We start from the raw sequence: 21120 nt of genomic DNA, 5'->3' as shown, positions 1-21120 counted from the left end.
TTTTCTTCTACACTTGTCATCTGTCTCTAGTTTTAGTTATACATGTTAAGCTCAATTCTATTCAAGCCCCCGGTTTTCTACTTTTTTTGCTTAAGGTTACAATAAAAACCCTAATGAATCTTATAGAATTTTTCTATAAGCTTTTTCGACTGATTTAATCAAGTTTACGACGATTAACATTTTATGACATAGGTAGGACTATATGAAATGTTGTCAAAGGTTGAAGTAACAGGAAAAGTAAAATAAGCCAGACATTGAACTTTGACTAGAAACAGACTTTGTACAATACGGACTTTTTAGACCTATTTTGCAGGTCTAATAAATCTAATTTAGGGTCTATATGGTACTCAATATTCTACCGCCAGCCCGCTCACACTACACACGCACGCTAATAAATACATTCATTTTCAATATACACATCTAGTTGAGAAGTCGATTATTCCTCCGTTACTCTTAATACATACAATCTACTTCTGACTAATCTAATTAAGGGTCTACGGGGTATATTTTACCATCAGCACCTCACACTAACCACTCGCGCCAATAAATACATTCACGCTTAATATAATCAAAACGATATAACTAAGATACCTAACAATAAACAGTCATCAGAAATTGAAACAGTGGATCCAAATACTCGCACAATTGTCGTATCGGTTGGCATTCCTACACGCTCTCTATATGGAGCCAAAGAAGGGCGTGTGCCACATTCGCATGGTCTAATCGTAATCGGGTCAAATTAACCCTTTTTAATTTCCAATTAGCCTTTTTCAATTTCAACTTAACCCTTTTCCTCTTCAAATTAATCATTTTTAAGTTCAATTTAACTTTTTCTTCGTCTAATTGACCCTTATTAATTTCAAAATAACCTTTTTTAATTTCAAATTAACGTTTTCCCTCGCCAAATTATCCATTTTCCTACGCAAATTAACCCTTTTTAGTTTCAAATTAAACCTTTTTATTTCAATTTAACCTTTTTCCCATTTGAAATGAACGCTATTTAATTTCAAAATAATCCTTTTTTTTTAGTTTCAAATTAACTATTTCCCTGGTCAAATTAACTCTTTGTAATTTCAATTTAACATCTTCTCCTTTCAAATTTACCCTTTTAGATTTCAATGTAATCCCTTCTCCTCGGCAAATTAACCAGGTTTAATTAAAAATTAACATTTTCCTTATAAAATCAACCCTAATTTCAATCTAACCCCATCATAATCATTAGTGCAAATCCCCATTTATAGCCCATTAAGAAAAGTATTCGCGTTTTTTAATTTAATTTTTTAAAAACTTGGCACGAAAAGTAAATAAGCTTGCACGAAAAAATCGCAAATTCCTACAGATTAAAATATAAAATAATTGGTGTCATAAAAACCATATGAAAATTAGCTACAATTAAAATTAAAAATTATATAATTTAAATAAAAAACAAATGATTCTTCTATTAATTCGAGATTAATAAAATATTAAATAATTACTTTATGTATAAATTGTTCAGTATCTCGAACTAATAGAAATTTGTTTATATTTTAATTTTATATAAGTTTTAATTGTAATTAATTTTCTAGTATTTTAGATATAAACCCATTTTATATTAACATGCTAATTTTTCCTTCCATCTCATAAGTTTTGTAATTCTTTAAAAAAACGGTTAATTTAAAATTAAAAACGATGAATATGAGGAGGAAAAGGGTTAATTTAAAATTAAAAAGGGTTAATTTGACGAAAAAAGATATAATAAAGGGTTCATGCGATACTCAGTATTCCGTCATCGGCCCTGTCACACTATAAATTCATACTAATAAATACATTCACTTTTAATAAACAAAAGAAATATCTATTAAATATTGTACCCAATAAAACAGCCGTCCAAAAATTCGCTCGGTTTAATGATTACACTGCTTTGGCAATTGGTTGGTAACTTGTATTATTGAGCTATAGGTTTTTTTTTGTTTTTTGTTTTTAATGAACTCGGAAATTGCAATGCGCTCATTAAAATGTTTCAACATTCAACCGCACGATTCTGCGGCTTGCTGTACTTTCAATCGAAGTCCAGCCAGTAACCCAAACGGCCCCCTTGGGTGTACATGTCGGGTGGGTTCATCCATCTTCAAATACACCTTTTGTCTTTACTGGCAGAAAATGATCGTCAAAACTCTGAAAGGCTGCATTCTCGAACTAATTATTAGTAAATTAAGACAAAGGTCCGTTTGGAATGAGATTCGATAACAATGCAGATGGTGTCTATTGTGGTCCTCTCATGGCCATGGACATCAATGGGTAGTTTATTCGAACTTAACGAATGTAATAGAACTTAGCGCAATGCTTTCTTCACGGTACATGTTTATTTGTACTACTGAGGATTAAATTTTTAGAAAATGCAAATTTTTTGTTTATTTCGATTTCTGATTTTTCTTAGAGTTCATAGAGGTTTTATTTCTTTTTCCTCTGTCTCACTTTATTTCACTCAAGAGGTTTATGCGGATAAATTGTATTCACTTAGGGTGACAACTTTGATGTCCGACCATGACGATCCAACTACAGTCGAGCCTTAGTGACAAATCAATTTTCCGGAAGGTTTCTGCTCTGGCGGCGCTCGATGCTATTATGTTTATCATCTGGAATTCATAAAGTGAAAGCCGGTCTCTTCTGGGTTCTGACGTTAATTTTGACAAGACGTTAAAACTCTTCAAGTGGCGGTGATTTCCGACACGCCTCGGCAATTCTGGGACACGTAAACGTCTGAGTTACCAAGGTTTATAAACAAAAGAGCCAAAGCTAAATTTGAAAGTATCGAGGGACTACTATCAACTAAGGATTACTAAGTACATCCAAATGTTGTTTTTTTCACTGGAAAAAACGGGGGAAATGGTAATAATACAACGTTGACAGTTAATTTTAAGTTAAAAATGCGTTAATTTGACCCGATTAAGGACAGTCCATGCGCGGTTGACGTACAAACGCTTAATTTTGGGCAAAAGCCCGTGTATGTTCTGGATATACGTATATGTTGCTTGAACCCAACCATTGCTTGGCGCCATATGTAGAAAGTTGGGATTGCTGAGGATATGAGAATTGTGGGAGTATTTGGGTCTGCTTTTCCGATTTTTTGAAGGTAGTTTTATTGCATATAGCACATATATTAAATATCTCGTTTTGAATATATTGACGGCAAATGTATTTATTAGCGTGAGTGTGTAAAAAAATATCGAGCAAAACACTACCGTAGTTAAGTATAATAATACTAATAGACATATTCATTTGTGTTCCAATTTTCTAAATGTATATTGAATGTATTTAGTTGCGTGACTGTCCCATCATTCCTCAAGTAGATTAGTTAGATATAGGTAGTAAGTATAAAGGGTAATGGAGGGATATTGAGTATTCCACCAAGTGTGTTTTCTGTCCCCCCGTTTCTATATTAAAAAGTGAATGTATTTATTAGCGTGAAAGTTTCACCGTTCTTCAATTAAATTATTTATAAAGACTACTCCTCCGTCCTACTTGAGTATAACTGTACTGGTAGATATCTCGTTGTGTGTTCCCTTGTGTATATATTCAACGTGAATTTATTTATTAGCGTGAAAGTTCCACCGTTCTTCAATTAAATTATTTGTACAATCTGTGTAAAGGGTATTGGCGGAATAAAGACTACTCCTCCGTCCTACTTGAGAATAACTGTACTGGTAGATATCTCGTTGTGTGTTCCCTTGTGTGAATATTCAACGTGAATTTATTTATTAGCGTGAAAGTTCCACCGTTCTTCAATTAAATTATTTGTACAATCTGTGTAAAGGGTATTGTAGGAACATGGAGTACTCCTCCGCCTTACTTGAGTATAACTATACTGATCTCGTTGTGTGTTCTCTTGTGTGTATATTAATAGTGAATGTATTTATTAGCGGAAAGTTCTTCCATTCTTCAATTAAATTTTATACTATCTGTATAAAGGGTATTGGAGGAACATGGAGTACTCCTCCGCCTTACTTGAGTATAACTATACTGATCTCGTTGTGTGTTCTCTTGTGTGTATATTAATAGTGAATGTATTTATTAGCGGAAAGTTCTTCCGTTCTTCAATTAAATTTTATACTATCTGTATAAAGGGTATTGGAGGAACATAGAGTACTCCTCCGCCTTACTTGAGTATAACTCGTTGTGTGTTCTTTTGTGTGTATATTAAGAGTGAATGTATTTATTAGCGGAAAGTTCTTCCATTCTTCAATTAAATTTTATACTATCTGTATAAAGGGTATTGGAGGAACATAGAGTATTCCTCCGTCGTACTTGAGTATTATTGCGGTTATAGATATCTCGTTATGTGTTCCCTTGTGTGTATATTGATAGTGAATGTCTTTATTAATATGAATGTGCAGTGTGAGAAAGCCTACGGTGAAATATTGAGTACCCCATCGTCCTATAATTAGGTCAGCTTTTTAATATGTGTAAAGAGTGATGAAGGAATGTCCAACACCATAATTGAATTGAGTGTAATTGAAAGAATATATTTGAGGGTGTGAGTGTGTTTAGTGTGAAAAACTCATGACGAACCGATTATCATTTGGTCCCTGTATGCACTACAAATCCAAAATCTATAGCAAGCAGTCCCTTCTAGTAGATTAGTGGGCTTACAGTGTTTCTAGCGGAATGGTATGCCTTAATAGAAAGGCACGTACTAACGGGTCAGATGTAGGCTGGCGCTCAAGGTTCGAATCACTTAAAGGCACGCTAGCGGACACATACTTGCCATGCGTTCGCTCTTACGACATACCCTGCCCCCTCCATATTTGTCTTTTCCGTACCGTTCTTCCACCTAGACGAAAACTTTTTCCAGGTCTTTATTTAATCGAAAGTTCCTTAGGCAAAAGGCTCCTTTGTCATGCTTCGAGCCCCTGTGTAAATAGTACTGGTTGGCAGTGTGAAATCGCGATCGGCCCAGTCTATTCTTCGACAAATTAATATTATTCTCGTATTATGAGTCGAGGGTTGCACAGTATAGACTTCTGGGCTTGACGTAATCGTGAAAAAACGGATATTTACCATGGGTGCATGGAAATATCCATTATAATTAAATCTATTGAATCTACTGGTCAAAATCGGATAGAAAGGTGAAAAGGAGAGATACAAGAGTAGTGGGGAGAGACTACATATTTATTTTTCTGTTAACTATGCTGTTTCGGTTTTCAATGTTCACTGTTTTTATCAGGGTGGGCTCTGTTTATATTTTCACAGATTTTGTAACGAAACTTTCCGATTTCTGTAAAGGTTGCACAGTTTGAGAAGAAATGGACGCTTTTTCTCATTGGTCAACGAGCTCCTTTTGAAATATAAAATCTCTCTCAGCAAATTGAGTACACAAGAATTTTGAACACAATAACTACCTACCTAAATGGCTTCAATAGTGATAAAGAAGATAAATGAAATTTCTGCGAGAAAATCTTTTGATATTTTTTATTTTGTTCTTTTCCAATAGCTTTAATGCGTAATTTGAGAAAGAAATAGCGTGAAATTAATTATATTGAGTTAATTCATTTATTAGAGTGAATGCCCATCTGAATTAGATTAGTTCGATGCCGATGTGTAAATTGTAATGAAAGAATATCTAGTAAAATTCTACCCTACTAGAGTATAGTAATACTGATAGATATGTTCTTTTGTTTCCCCTGGGGGTTGTATATTTAGAGTAAATGCATTTATTCGCGTGAATGTCCCACGTTTTTATTAGATCGTTAAGTGGATAGCATGTATAAAAGGTGATGGAGGAATAATGACTATTCCACCAGATGTGTTTTGTGCTTCCTTGGGTGTGTATTTAGAGTGAATGTATTTAGTGCCGTGAATGTCCCTCCATTCATAAATTATACTAGAAATAGATTGTACGGAAACATTTTAATGTAGGAACATCGAGTAAAACACCACCCTACTTGAGTATAGTAGTACTGATTGATATCTTATTTTGAGTTCCCTTGAGAGCGTATTTAAATTATAAATGTATTTATTTGTGTGAGTTGCCCATCGTTTCTCAATTAGATTAGTTGTATAATTTATAAACGGTAATGGGAGGAATATTGAATGTTCCATCAGCTCTGTTTTGTGTTCCCTTGTGTGTATATTTACAGTGAATATATTTATTAGCGTGACTGTCCCATCATGCCCTAATTTTGGAAACAATAACTATCTAAATCTTAATTAAATATTAAATGTATTTAATAGTAATGGACAACGATCTGTCTATGATGGTTGAAGAATTGAAGAATCTTGGCTCGAAGTGTCTAGCAGGGAGACCTATCTATTCCCATGAAGAGTTAACCTTTGCGAATTATTAACTGGTCTAAAAACCATTCAATGAGGCTTTTTTTTAAAAACCCTAGAAATTTATCTACCTATCTTGAAGGGTGGTCCTACGAATAAATCTAATAAATTTACTTATACCTGTATGTAATAGGTAGCTTACCCGATCCTAATTAGTATTTCAGTAAAGTTCCTATTGTTTCGATCTAATTACATCCAGTCATATTGCTACACACAAGGGTCGGAAGGCGTGAATCTGGTGAACTGGGGCATGAAACGTGCGAACTTCACCGGATTTTTGAGACGAGGACCGAGGTCTACTTTTACTTTCACTGCTGCCTCCTCTTCCCGTTTCCTAGGTATTCAACCTTAATAAACCTGACGAATCGATCGTAATTCATACACGTAATATGACAGATTCTATTAATACTAATTTAATAAACTAGTAATTAATTACAAACGCGTACCGGCGAAGACTACAGGAAATTTAATTCCAGTATCCGAATGCATTTATGACTCAGGACGACTAATCAAATTACTGGCAAACATTTCCAAAGAGTCAATGGAGAATTTCGATTGAAAACAAAATTTATTCGAAAATCAAAATATGCTAAACGTAAGAGTACTGTAGCCGAGGAGGACAAATCTGAAGACCTTAAGATCGGCCCCAGGTGAAGAAATACATGTCAAAAGCAAGTCCATGTCTACTTGCGCCATGGAAAAAGCATATTTTTATACAGATGTCGTCGGGCAGTTACCCCCCAAGCATCTTAAGGTAGTTACGAAAGAACTACTTCTTTAATTTAAAAAATGAAAATATTTTTGTCATACCAACGTTTAATATGCGTAAAGATTAAAAAGTCACCAATTTGCTAATCAAATTAACCCTTTTGCAAATTAAATTATTTCTTTTTGCGATTTAAATTCACTTTTTTTAAATCGAATGTTCGATTTTGGAGATCAAATTTACCCTTTATCAATTTCACCCTTTGGAAAATTAAACCCGATCTATTTGTATTCAAATTCTCTCCTTTGCATTTTAAATTCAATCTTTTGATAATAAAACTCACTCTTTCGCGAATCAAATTTACCATATTGCTAATCAAATTCACAGCTTTTCTAATCAATTTTACCCTTTCCAAATTAAATATTGATTTTTTTAAATTAAAATTAAATCCAGTTTTTCTAATCAATTTTACCCTTTCAAAATCAAATATTGATTTTTTAAAGATCAAATGCGCATTTTTGTAATCAAACTCTTTTGCAAATCAAAGTCACCATTTTGTTTACAAAATTCCTTATTGCGAATGAAAATTCTCATTTTGAAAACGAATTTTACTCTTTTGGTAATCAAATTCTCTCCTTTGCAATTTAAATTCCCTCTTTTGATAATAAAGCTCACTCTTTTCAAATGAAATCTTGATATTTTGCACAAAAAAATCGCTTTTTTTAACAAACTCCCTCTTTTTCTAATCAAATCCACTCTTTTGCTAATCAAATTCACCTTTGGTTTATAATCACCATTTAATTTTTTTAAAACATTAAATACTTTTATTTCCTTAGTGAAGGTAATTTGTTATTTATTAGGAATTCACTAGTTTCGTGGTCCGCTTGACCGATTAATATCTTACAATTAATTAAGGTTTTCAGACGAGATAAAAAAGTCAATGGCACGAGCGGGATTCGAACCCACGATCTTCGGCTTGATACGCCGCTGCTCTACCACTTGAGCTATCGTGACTCACTTGAGGTTGATTTTTTTCAACCAAGTATATTAAATGTACAAGGTTTCAAATACTATTGTCACCCCTGAATTTCTCAAAAAATACTTCAACCGAGCAAAAAAAAAGCATTTTTATTAGTGTAATTCTACTTTCAAACATTGTTATAATAATTATAGTTTTTTAAGGGTTTTATTGCGGAATCACCAATACGTTCGATTTTATAAAATGTAGCGAAAATCATTTGAAAATCGGTTCAGAAAATAGAAATACTCGATTTGAAAAAAAGGGTGAATTTCATATGCAAAAGGGCAAATTTGATTATCATAAGTGTGAATTTAATTTTCAAAAGGGTGAACTAGATTTGAAAACGGGTAAATTTAATTGAGCAAATTTGATTTGCAAAATGGTGAATTAAATGTACTGAGAAAACGGCTGATAGAAATACCGACGCCAAAAAATAAAAATTATATTTACAATAGAGCTAATTTGAATTGCAAAAGGGTGAATTTAATTAGAAAAAGGGAGAATTTCATTTGTAAAATGGTGAATTTTTAATCTTTATGCATACAAAACGTTGGTATGACAAAAATATCTTCACTTTTTAAATTAAAAAAGTAATTCTTTCATAACTACCTTAAGATGCTTAGGGGGGTAACTGCCCGACGACATCGATTTGTTTATATACAAAATAAGAATAAAGTTGAAAGAGAAAAGCCTGTAAATGAAATTAGTAATATAAATTGGTATATTATTTTCATGTTTATTTTTATTTTTTATTTTTTTTGTAGGTCGTTATGCATTTCGTCGGCTTTCAAAATCAATTGCAAAAAATTTACTTGATGAATGGTAGGTAGTAAATGACTGGGTTGGACTCTGTATAAGGTTTTAGAACAAATTTCGAAACAACATCGCCTGGCCCAACCTTGAACCGTGAACCTTAAACCTTGGTGTCCAACAATCACTTCTGAAATTCTCCTGAGAACACTCGCCACTCCCAAATCTCGTTCTGTAGCCAAAGCAAGTCTAATTTGTTCTCATTTAATTCCGACTGCGGCCTCAACGAATTTTTAATTAAAAAGAACGTCGGTTTCTATATTTAATCTGTAATTTGTTTTCCATTTCCGCGTTAACCAATTTCTCTGTCACTTGTTTTGTAATAAAAATATAATAACATATAACCTAACAAAAATATGCTTACTGCAGGTAACACTCTTCTTTCTTTCAAAAATATGCGATAGCCATACTTTCAATTTTAATCAGTTTAAAAGACTTGTAATCCGTCCTTTTTCTAATTAAATTAACTCTTTTACAAATCAAATTTAACCTTTGCAAATTGAACTAAATTTTTTTAAACTTAAATCCACAGTGTTGATCATCAAATTCACCCTTTCCAATCCAATTGATCTTTTTGCAAATTAAATTCCTCCTTTTGCCAATCAAATTCACCCTTTCAAATTCAATTGATCTTTTTGCAAATTAAATTCCACCTTTTGCCAATCAAATTCACCCTTTTAAATCCAATTGATCTTTTTGCAAATTAAATTCCTCCTTTTGCCAATCAAATTCACCCTTTCAAATCCAATTGATCTTTTTGCAAATTAAATTCCCCTTTTGCCAATCAAATTCACCCTTTCAAATCCAATTGATCTTTTTGCAAATTAAATTCCCCTTTTGCCAATTTTAATTATAGTTAATTTAATAAAAATAATTGACGTATCAAATTCACCTCTTCGCAACTCAAGTTCACTTGTCCTTAATCAAATTTTCTCGTTTTGCTTTTTAAACTCACCCTTTTGCTAAAGTCAAATTCACCATTACTAATCAAGATAAGGTTCAAGGCGGGGGACGTTAAGTCGATATTCGTTCTACAACCTTATACAGACTAGTAATTTTTAAAATTCATCATGTAAATTCTTTAGAACTGATTTGTTTTGAAAGCCTAGCCTTTATCTTCGCTTCTTCAACAATCTACAAATTCTAACCTAATAAAACAACCCTCACATATATTTAAAATATAAAAAAAACACCTACAAATGGTAAAATAATGGTTCAAAATTTATGCCAACCACAACACACCTCTTTAGTTTTCCAGTGTGAGACCATCCTAATACGAACAAAGAAATTTTGTAGCAAAACCTAGAAACGTCATTTAAAAGCTAACAGTGTGCCGTACGTCTAGACAAGTGTGATTGGTAAACAGCTTTTCAAAATAGTCAAATTTTTCTTTCGACTTCCGGTTTCTCTTTACTAATATTTGATTTGAGTTTACCTACTTTTACGTGATCTTGCATCGGTGCCTCTCAAAAAACCTTGGTTTACCATTCGGGCCAATTTTCGCTTTATTACAATTCAAATTAATAATTTTTTATTACATTTTTCTGACCTGTCCTTTAATTTAATTTTTCCTTTTTCTTTTTTTATATAAATAATAAATTTTATAATATGTATAACTACACTTTGACCGTAGCCCGGTATGGGGCCCTCCCTGTGGTACGGCGGGGTGTGGATGGACAAAAAAAACTATGTATAACTAATGTCACAAAAGACATTTTATTATCTTTTCTACGACTACAGTAAAGGTATTTTTAATCGAGTAAATTTACCGCCAAAACATAATTTATTTGTCGACACGTTCAACTCGAGGTGGTTGCTTCTTACCGTGGTATCTTTCGTCCAATTGATACGCAGCACTGCTCAATTGCTGATTGATTACTACTGCACGTTGTAGGTACATTGTAAAATTTGCAATTCTTAGTTCATATACACGGATATCACGGTATCTTACGTGACGTAATTAAGCTCAAATCCCGGTCCAGGAGAAGGAAAACGTAACAGGCCTTCAAAATTGCGTGTAGTCAATCGGGTTTGTTTCTCAAGAACCGAGAATATGAAAGTATAAGAGAATTTCAAGAAAAAAGTGCTCATTGATCTTAACAAGTTTCGGTTTGGTTGAATAGAAGAATTTAGAATCGAGCGTCTAACATTGAGGATTGGTGCATTTCTGAAGATCGAGTACGAAGTCCTGCTTGTCTCAATTCTGTCATTATGCATAATTTATTATTCTATAAAAGCTTCATAAGTTCGCAATTATTCCAGAGTATTTTTTCATCGTTGTAGTTACGCAATAAAGGACAAAAAGCTATTCTGTTAGAGAGGGTTTCGAACGCATCTGAATACCCTGTGAAGTCTGAAGAAGAATTCAGTCGAAAAACCAACCATCTTGCTAGTCGGCAACGGCCAAAAACTTCGAAACTTTTTTTTTAACGAGGGTTCGCAACAGCAGAGGTTGTATCAACCGGTGCCGTTTTTTTTTTAAGCCCATTTGTAAGTATGTCGGGTTCGAATGCAGGGCCGCTGGATTCGAACCCGGGACCGTTACCTTATATTGATGAGCGCCGTGTCAACGCCTAAACCGTTACGGCCACCGACGCCCCCTTGAAACATTATTGTAGTACAGTTTTATTGTAGCATACATCACAAAGATTCTTATTGCAAATTTTTTTGCAATTTTATTCACAGGATAAGAAAAACAAATCCCAAAGTAGATAATAAAATTCACTTGCCATTTATATTATATTCACCCTTTTACGAATGGAATTCCCCTTTTTGTAAATCAAATTCACTTTTGCTAATAAAATTATCTTTGGCTAATTAAATTCACCCTTTTTCAAATCAAATTCGCCCTTGTGCAAATCAAATCCACTCTTTTGCTAATTAAATTTACCTTCTTGCCATCGAATGTTCCCCTTTTGCAATTTTAATTCACCTTTTTAATAATTAAATTACCCTTTTACATAATCAATTGACAATCACCTTTTTGTCATTTAAATTCAACTTTTTGCATATCAAATTTACTCTTTTGCAATTTGTTTTCATCCTTTTGCCAATCAAATTCACCATTTTGCACATGTAATTCACTCTTTTACTAACCAACAACAAAGCTCTGTTTTCCTACAGAAAAAAATATAATTTACGGCAAAGCAGAGAAAAAAGAAAAGGGAATCTGGGTTCAGACCATGTAGTTTTTGTTTGGGTTATCATTAGTGTTTTATTTTTACCATAATTTTTGTAACGCAAGATAAGTTTCGAATGCAGCTGAGATTCGAACTCGCGACCCTGTGATAACTCACTTTGTCAACGATCTAACCGTTGCATTTGTTACTTAGGATATGAAAATACTTATTATTCAGGATTGCATTAATTGAGATTAGATATATAAAAAGGTACATAAACTAAAAGGCGCCTTTAGTAAAGTAAAAAAAAAAATGTTTTTCAAAACAACAATTCGGATGAGCTTTAAACATGTTTAATGACCGCCGAATAAGACCTTTTATGGCGAACAAAAAGTTTAACATTTTTTGGGCTGTTTATCCAACGATTTTTCCCTCGCTGATTCCCGGTATTTAAAAAACCTCAACTTCTCTGGATTTTATCCAGATTCAACGTTTTTATCTACATTAGAAAGCCAAATCTTTTGTCTTTCACCCTATGTCAACGATATTTTAATTTTATGGTATTGTAAGTAGGAAAAATAGGGATGAAATATACAGCAAAACGTCAAACCTTTTATTTTTTATCTCCGGGTCGGATTTATTTACGCAAGCCCGGTTTGCGCCATACGTGTACAGGATCTATAGGGTCCTAAACTCCCATAAAATTTCCTATAGATCATGGAGTCGTTTCAAAGTTACCAACATTTCTTGTGATTTTCGAAAACCAAAGCGGAGGCAAAACAATTTGAGGAAAAATTTATTTTTTATTTATCAAAAATTTGTATTAAGGGTGTTTGGGGAGTGAGAAAAACGAATATTAACTTTAAAAGATACATTTTAACCTAGTTTGCTAAATCGTATACATTGAAACACATCATTTATGACCGAGCGACGTTGCGAAACAAACTAAAACTGTTTTTTTAAGCAATGTTTACTATTACATAAAATTACATATATACTTATAAATTTATACTTTTATTACGTTTATTTGACAATGAACCCAAAGAAATCGGTTTTATTTATTTTATGCCCAGGGCCAAATCGGTCATTTCATGTTTTCCCAAGTAGGCTAGCATGACTGTTAATATTCCGGTATACTCAAAAACTAACCGACTGTTTCACACGGTGCGAGTGATTAATAGAGCGTGGAAAATCTCTCCTGTCTATTTTCCTCCTTTTGAATTTGTTTTGATTCTGCTCAAGATCTTCGAGGCCTTTTGTTTCAAAATATAGTCACGTATTTTATTTTGGAAAAAAAGATAATGGCGATGACATAATCTTCTTCGTTTTCGAGAAGGGTTTGAGATTTTGAAATCCTCTCACACTTAATTAAATTTTGCTATTACTAGGTTTTTTTATACACATGAAAAGTGTTTTAAATAAAAAGGTACATCGTTTATATTAAAAAGTGGCGCTGAACTGATGTTGATGGCTATCATGAAACAGAAACAATGTTTAACCGATTTGCGATAGGATAAATCTGATTTTCAAAAGAGCCAGTTTGATTAGCAAAATGTATTTGTTTCGTAAAACGGTCAATTTGTTTAGTAAGCAGTGAATTTTGTTATCCAAAGGGTAAAAAAGATTCGCAAAATGGTGAATTTAAATTGAGATAGGATAAATTTGATTTGCAAAAGGGTGAATTTAATTGCAAAATAGTGACATTGATTTGCAAAAGGGTATATTTGATTCGTAAAAGGTTGAATTTAATCTTCAAAACAGTGAATTTTATTTATTTGCAAAAGGGTGCATTTAATTTGCAAAATAGTAAATTTAATCTGCAAAAGTGTGACATTGATTTCCAAAAGTGTAAAATTGATTTGCAAAAAGGTGAATTTAAAGTGCAAAAGGGCGAATTTCATTAGTGAAATCGTGTATTTGATTCGTACAAGGGTAAATTTGATTTGCAAAAGGGTGAATTTTATTAGCAAAATTGTGTGTTTTATTAGTAAAGGGAAATTTAATTAACAAAAGAGTGATTTTGATTTGCAAAAGTGTGAATTCTAATTGCGATAGGGTAAATTGATGAAAACCGTGTTTCGAAAACAGTATAACAGAAACATTTCGAGTAGACAAGATGAAGGGAGTGATTGATTTTTCAGAGTACTTTCGTCGTTTAATAACAAACATTGCCGGGTTCTTTGAGAAAGAAGAAAGCCCGGGAATTCCTGTAGAAAGAGGACAGTCCCGTCGAGTCTGTAAAATAAAAGCTATGACAAAACGTCCCAAAGCGTAAGGGTCATCTGTCTACGTTGTTGTGGTGACTGCAGAAAGGAGATTTTAATTGTCCGCAGGTAAGTTTTAGACAGTTTTGTTAGATACATGTCGACTGTGTGCAGGATGCCTCCTAGATAACTTTTGGTTCTCGTCGATCCTTCGGAGCCGGAAAGAAAAAACGCTCCCATATCAATTCGAAATAACGTTTTTTTCGTGAGCAAAAACCCTCTTCTGGGGTTTCAGAAGAGTGACGAAACGCCGCAGGGGCGTCCCTCGGATGAAATTCTTCGGCGTATAAATTATCTCTCTGACGGATTCACAAATCACGCAAAAGATAATTTACGGTATGAAACGATTCTTAGCCCGGGGGGTAAAAAAAGTTCACAAAGAACTCTTTTACCCTATCATTCGAGAAGCAGGTGTATTCTTGTGCAATGGAATGAAACATAAGTCTGATTAAAATCCTATTAAGTTGAGCCCGAACCGAGTCGATATGCAATGGAATAAGTTAAACCGAAACCCTTGACACGGTTACGCTTTTGAAACGTCAAACATAAATCAACACCATCACTGTTTGAAAATTCAGTCTGTAACTAACTGTAATCGCGCAGCCGTTTTTGCTCTGGACTCAACACCTTATGAAAACTACTGGGATTCAAGTGCTGATGTATTACGCAGGTTTCTACTTCTATTCGAAATAAGAGACGGATATTTCAGGGTGTTCGGAGTTATCCGATTCAAGAAAATACATACTGGTTTTACAAATTAAATTTAATCTTTTACTAATCAAATTCACCCTTGCAATTTAAATTCACCATTCAATTATATTATAAGTAATAAAAAATTCTAAAAAAATTTATTATGTGTAAAAAAAGGAAAAAAACAGTTAATTTTATTGGTAAAAGCGTGAATTTAATCTGGACAAAAGAGAATTTACTCTAAAAAAGTGAGTTTAAATTGCTAAAGAGGGAATTTAATTTGAAAAAGAGAAAATTACATTTTTAAAAGAATGAATTTAAATCGTAAAATGTGAATTTGATTAGCAAAAGGGCAAATATTATTGACAAATGAGTGATTGTGATGTGGAAAAGGGGAATATGATTTGCAAAAGAGTTAATTTCATATATACAGTGGTTTATTTGATTGGTAAACGGGGAAAATTGATTACAAAAAGGTGAATTTGATTTTGAAAAGAGTGGATTTAAATTGCGAAAGGGTGAATTTGATTTACAGAAGAGTGATTTCGATTAAAAATGTAGTGGATTTAAATTGCAAAAGGGTCAATTTATTAGCACAATGGTGTATTTGATTGGTAAATGGGTAAATTTGTTTACTAAAAGAGTGAATTTGATTTTTTTAAATGTATAAAAATGCAAAAAGGTGAATTTGATTGGCAAAAGAGTGGATTTAAATTGCGAAAGGGTCAATTTATTAGCACAATGGTGTATATGATTGGTAAACGGATAAATTTGTTTACTAAAAGAATGAATTTGATTTTCAAAAAAGTCATATTAAAATGCAAAAGAGTGAATTTGATTTGCAAAGGAGTGGATTTAAATTGCGAAAGGGTGAATTTGATTCGCAAAGTGAATTTAAAATGCGAAAGAGTGAATTCTATTAGAAATGGAGTGAATTTAAATTGCAAAAGGGAGAATTTGATGAACAAATTGATTTGCAAAAAATTTAATTCGAGTTGCTAAAGAGTGAAATTAAATTACGAACGCGTAATTTTCATGAACAAAAGTGTAAATTTAAATAGCGAATGGGTGGATTGGATTAACAAAAGGATGAATTTTATTTGCATGGGGGTGAATTTTAGCTAGTATTTTGCAAAAGAGTGAACTTTCTTCGCAAAAAGTGAATTTAAATTTCGAAAGGGTGAATTTGATGTAAAGAAGAGTGAATTTTGATTTGCAAAAAGCTAATTTAAATTGCAAAAGGGGGAGTTTGATGAACGAGTGCGTTTTATTTGGAAAAGGTGAATTTGATTAAGAAAAGAGTGAATTTAAATTGTAAAATGTGAAATTGATTAGCAAAAGAGCGAATTTAATTTGGAAAATGGTGAATTCAATTCGAAAAACCTGTACGCACTCTGACACAATAAAATCAGCACTAATTCGAACTTGAACTAGTGTCGGAAAATGAAAACATATATAATGACAATTTTACTCATTTATATTGAAATTTCTTACATCTCATCTCTCATAAGAAATAATTTAAACTTGCTAAGGTGATGAAAATCTAACGCGAAAACGACGAACCTTTGTAGAAACGAGAAAAGAAAGTCGAAGCCAGGCTGCAATGCTCACCGCACAAAAAATGCCCTTCTCGCTTAAATCTGCCAAAAGCAGGTTTTATCAACAATCGATCTACATTAATCCCCTAGGGGAAAATATTAAGAAAAAAATAAAACGCTGGCATCATCTGTCCGTAATTTGAAAGCTTTGGAAATAATCTGATAGAATTTTAATCACTTTAAACCATCGCAGGTTTAAGAATTTTTTAACCATTTATTTAAAATAGTATATTACTAAATTATTTCAACATTCTTTCTTTGTGTTGTTTTAAAGCTTTATAAAGGGTAAGATAAGGTACTCGAACGATAACTCAACGTAGAAACATTATATAAACTAATAGAGATGAGCATTTTATAAATTCCAGGACACAGTGGCATATCCTGGAAAATTAACAAGCTGACCCTGCTAGCATAGGTATGGTATGATATGGTAATAAAGATACTAGGAAGCGGGGTTTTTATTACCCAGGCACTGCAGCCTTCTGGCTTATTGTACCTTCCTAGTTCCTTAGTCAGTGCAACAGATTCTATCCTTCTCCTTAGACGTATCACGTCATTGACTGTCGCTACTACAATTTCATTCCCTAAGTTTTTTGGTATGTTAGGTTGAATCTCCATTGAGCTGTTGCTTCGCATTCGAAGATGATATGGGTGGCTGTTTCCTCCTCCTCACTACATAATCTGCAGATGGGTTCATCGTTGTATATGCCCATGTTGTGTAGATGTTCTCTCAGATGCCAGTTACCGGTTAGTAGTCCTATCACTCCTCTGAGTTTAGCTCTCTCCAGTTGCAGCAGTGATTTTTCCAGTCTTGGTGGAATAGGTTTACTAGCTAGAGTTTATCCACTTCTCCTTTTGTTTTGTTTGGATACATTCGATGGAGGATTCTATATTTGTTTTTGTTATCCCAAGTATAGGTTCAAGGCCTATGTATGGTCCTGCGGATCCTCCCCTGGCCAGTCTGTCTGCTTTCTCGTTACCCAAAATTCATCTATGCCCTAGCACCCAAGATATGATCAGGTTGTTGTGTTTCCCCAGGTTTTGGAGATTTTGGATGCATTCACTGATTAATTTTGATGTAATTCTTTTAGATGCTAATGCTTTAATGGCTGCTTGGCTATCAGATTTTATGAGGATTTTTTTGCCAGTGTAAGATTTTCCAGGGCACAAGCATTGATGGCATGTATTTCTGCTTGAAAGACCGAAGTGTACTTACCTAATGAGTTTGATTGCTCGTTTTTAGCTTGTACAAAAATGTTCGCTCCATGGTTTGTTTTGGAGCCATCTGTATACCATATCATTGTATCTGATGCTCTCCTGTGTTCTTCCGCTCCTTTATACTCCGTTGAGACTTTATAGGATGTTGTGAAAAATGTTTCCGGGATCATATAGTTATTCCCCATTTCTAAGAATGGGTGTCTGATTTTGTTAATTATAGTATGCTAGCATAGTTGCCAAACAAGGATTTCCAATAGAATATATGCACATTTAAAAGCAATTGTAAAAGATCGCTGGCAAGCTATCTGTTACAACAGAGCACAAAACAAAAAATTGAGAAAAAAAAGTACTAGATAAGTGAAAATCGGATCAGGTGTTTTCTGTACAATCCCAAAACATGATCAATCACAATCATTAGGGTACAAAGCTGAAATTCCATCAACCCGTCTGCCTTAGAAAATCCTAAATGTTTACACTGTTAAAAAAAATCATAAGATCAGATAGCCAAGCATTAAAGCATTATCATGTCAAAAACATCACATCCAAAATCTATAAAATCTTGGGTACTAGGACATAAGGGAATTTTGGGTAACGAAAGGGCAGACTGGCCAGAGGAGGGTCTGCAAGACAGCTCAACCTATTCTTGGGATAACAAAACCATTAATTTATGTAAAAATGTAAAACTGTATTTATTAATAAATATTGTTTTACAGAACGAAATCAGTCTATAGTCTAACCCTACATATTTATATATAAAATATATGGGGCCCTTAAAAACAATTAAAATTAAATTTCAAACTTATGTAAAAACAAATTACTTTTCTTTTTTATATTACTTTTTTTATATAATTGTATATAATTTTTTAATTTTTTTTCTTTAAAGAAAAGTAATTTGTTTTTATATATGTTCTAAGATTAATGTTATTAATTTTTAAGAGCCCCAATTTTTTTTACTTTTCTCAATGATTTTATATATTTAAAGATATCTCAAACCAAAAGAAGAATTATTTGTTTTTATATCTAATTTTACGTATTTTTTAAACTTTAAGCTCAATTATTTTATACCTTTAAAAAAATTCAAATTAAAAGAAGACATTTGTTTTTATATTTTATTTTATATAATTTTTCCTTTCAGTTGCATTTAATTATTTTTCATGTGGTCTTAACGGCCCAATTAATTTTTTTCCCCAATGCAGAAATTTTACTTTACGTCCTTACATCTCATACCTTCGTCTTGGCTTTTGTATATTTTAAATAAAGCGTTAATTTGAAATTAAAAAGGGTTAATTTGACGGGAAAATGCGCGCGTTTCGATACTTCCACCGGCCGATTTTCGAGGAAAGTAGGAGAGTACGGATCACCCGCGTACGAATTTCCTGTGGGCCGGCGGTGTTTCACACGGTCATAATTGACCGTAATTTATCACTTTTACTCTTCTCTTTTTTGTTTTCCTCATATCAAACAACTTTCTAATTGTAGTAATCGATGTAATAAGCTTTTGTTTTGAAAAGTTTCTATCGTAAAGCCGTGTTTTTTTTACAATTAATCAATTAATTAAATCTAATGTTTTGATAGATTTTTATTGTTACATGAGTATCGCGATAACGGACATTTTTTTTCAAAACTATCTGCAAACTTGCCTATAGTCTTATTTGTAAAATCCTTGGCTTCATTCTGTAGGATTTATATCTATTGTATTATCTATCCGATTTTAAGCCGATCGACCATGAAGACATTTTACAGACTTATTACAGCTTCTCTGCCGAAACATGTTCGCCTTTTAAGACTTTTAACTGCCAAAGATGTGTAATTGCATGTCAAACGGGTGAGTGAACAATAGAAATGAATCTTTTGTCATTGAAATTTTTCAAATTGAAATAATAATCAATTAATCTTTCGAGAGAAAAATGACAAAGTTGAGGGCCGTGTCAAAACTAATAACTCAGTTGGGTATAACGGACTCTCATTTATTATGAAGCTTTTATCCTCACCGAAAGCTAAAAAAATTAGCATTATACAGGGTTGATAATATTATTAACGAAACGTCCTGCCGTAAGAATATTCGATTTTTAAGTGTGCTTTTTATTTATTTCTTTTACAAGTGCAAAACGCAACAAGGAAAATTGAGCAATGCATGATTATATTTTGTTTTCTGTTACGTATGTATGTTTTTGGATCTGGTTACCGAGAGTGTTCTGTATAGGAAAATCGTTCTGTGGAGGAGGACGTCTAATTGACCAGCAGCTCGTTGCCCTCATTTTCGCAACATTGCATAAAAGTGCAGTGTGTTTTCAATTTTTAAAAAACTAGTTCGGCATGTCGTTTTTCGATTCTTCGTTTCTCTTCTTTTCAACTGTTTTTTCCCAATGAAGTTTTTCATTCGTGACCTTGTCAGGGTCGGCCCAGTAGCCTTTTCCAGGGGTGAAGTTTTTGCACCGGACTTTCTTCTTTAGTCTTTTATAATTTTGATTTTACAAATCGAAATTGTGCGAATCTGAGATTCGTTTTCAATACGAAAGTTCGACACTCGTTGAGAAAGTGAAACACCAGCAACCTTTCCCTATGTCTACGTCGTCGCTTGGGCAACACCGATCTTTGTGCGAGGCCAGCATGGCGATTCTGATTCTCGGCCCGACCGTAGAATGTGGTCGTGTTTTTGTAGCCGATCGACCGACGGACAAATGATATAAAACGATCTATAAATAATAAACCATATCCGAAGGAGTATAATAACGTCAACGAAGGGAAAAAAGCATTGGAATCGACGTACAAGAAGATACGACCTCGCATTGCAACCGATCTTGAAAACTGGTCTGATTAGGTCACCTTCAGATTTATTCTATTTCAAATTGAAGCATGTTTCCACATGAAATCGATTCAAATATTTGAATATTTTCAATCAACTTTGAAGTTGTTTTATGCTGATCCGGCAGCAATCAAAGGAGGCCAACTTTTAAGGAAATGGACTGAATATGACTTTTATGGAGATTTGAAGGTGAAGATTAATACTATATTGGAAAGAAAAATTGCCACTACTTTCCACAGTAAGAACCTACAAGCTATCAGGAAATCCATGCTTGATTCGTAAGGACGAATATATGCTACAAAAGTGGGGGTTTTGTTCCACAAACACTGCAGCCTTCTGGCTTGTACAACACTTTTTCCTAGTTGCTTAGTTCAGTACAATCGACCCGATCTTCCTCCTAAGGAGGGCTAGATCTCTTGACTGTCGTTGCTACCATTTTCCCTGGGTTTTTATTGTATACCAGGTTATGTCTCCATTGAGCGGTTGCTTCGCAGTCCTGGTGGCTGTTTCTTCCTCCTTATTCTATAACCAATAAATGAGGTCACTTTGAATATGCCCATGTTAGATGATTTCTCAGAT

General features: G+C 33.3%; 1 protein-coding gene across 1 annotated transcript in view; it reads right to left on the bottom strand.

Annotated features, from left to right (window-relative positions):
* The window catches only part of LOC106664121, a 70320-nt gene that overhangs the window by 23422 nt on the left and 25778 nt on the right, over positions 1-21120 (bottom strand). The window lies entirely within an intron of this gene.

This window comes from Cimex lectularius, unplaced genomic scaffold (assembly GCF_000648675.2).
Source record: "Cimex lectularius strain Harlan isolate CLEC.00 unplaced genomic scaffold, Clec_2.1 scaffold82, whole genome shotgun sequence".
Classification (NCBI taxonomy): domain Eukaryota; kingdom Metazoa; phylum Arthropoda; class Insecta; order Hemiptera; family Cimicidae; genus Cimex; species Cimex lectularius.
The sequence above is the reverse complement of the archived record's forward strand: the minus strand, read 5'-3'. Positions and strand labels throughout refer to the sequence as shown.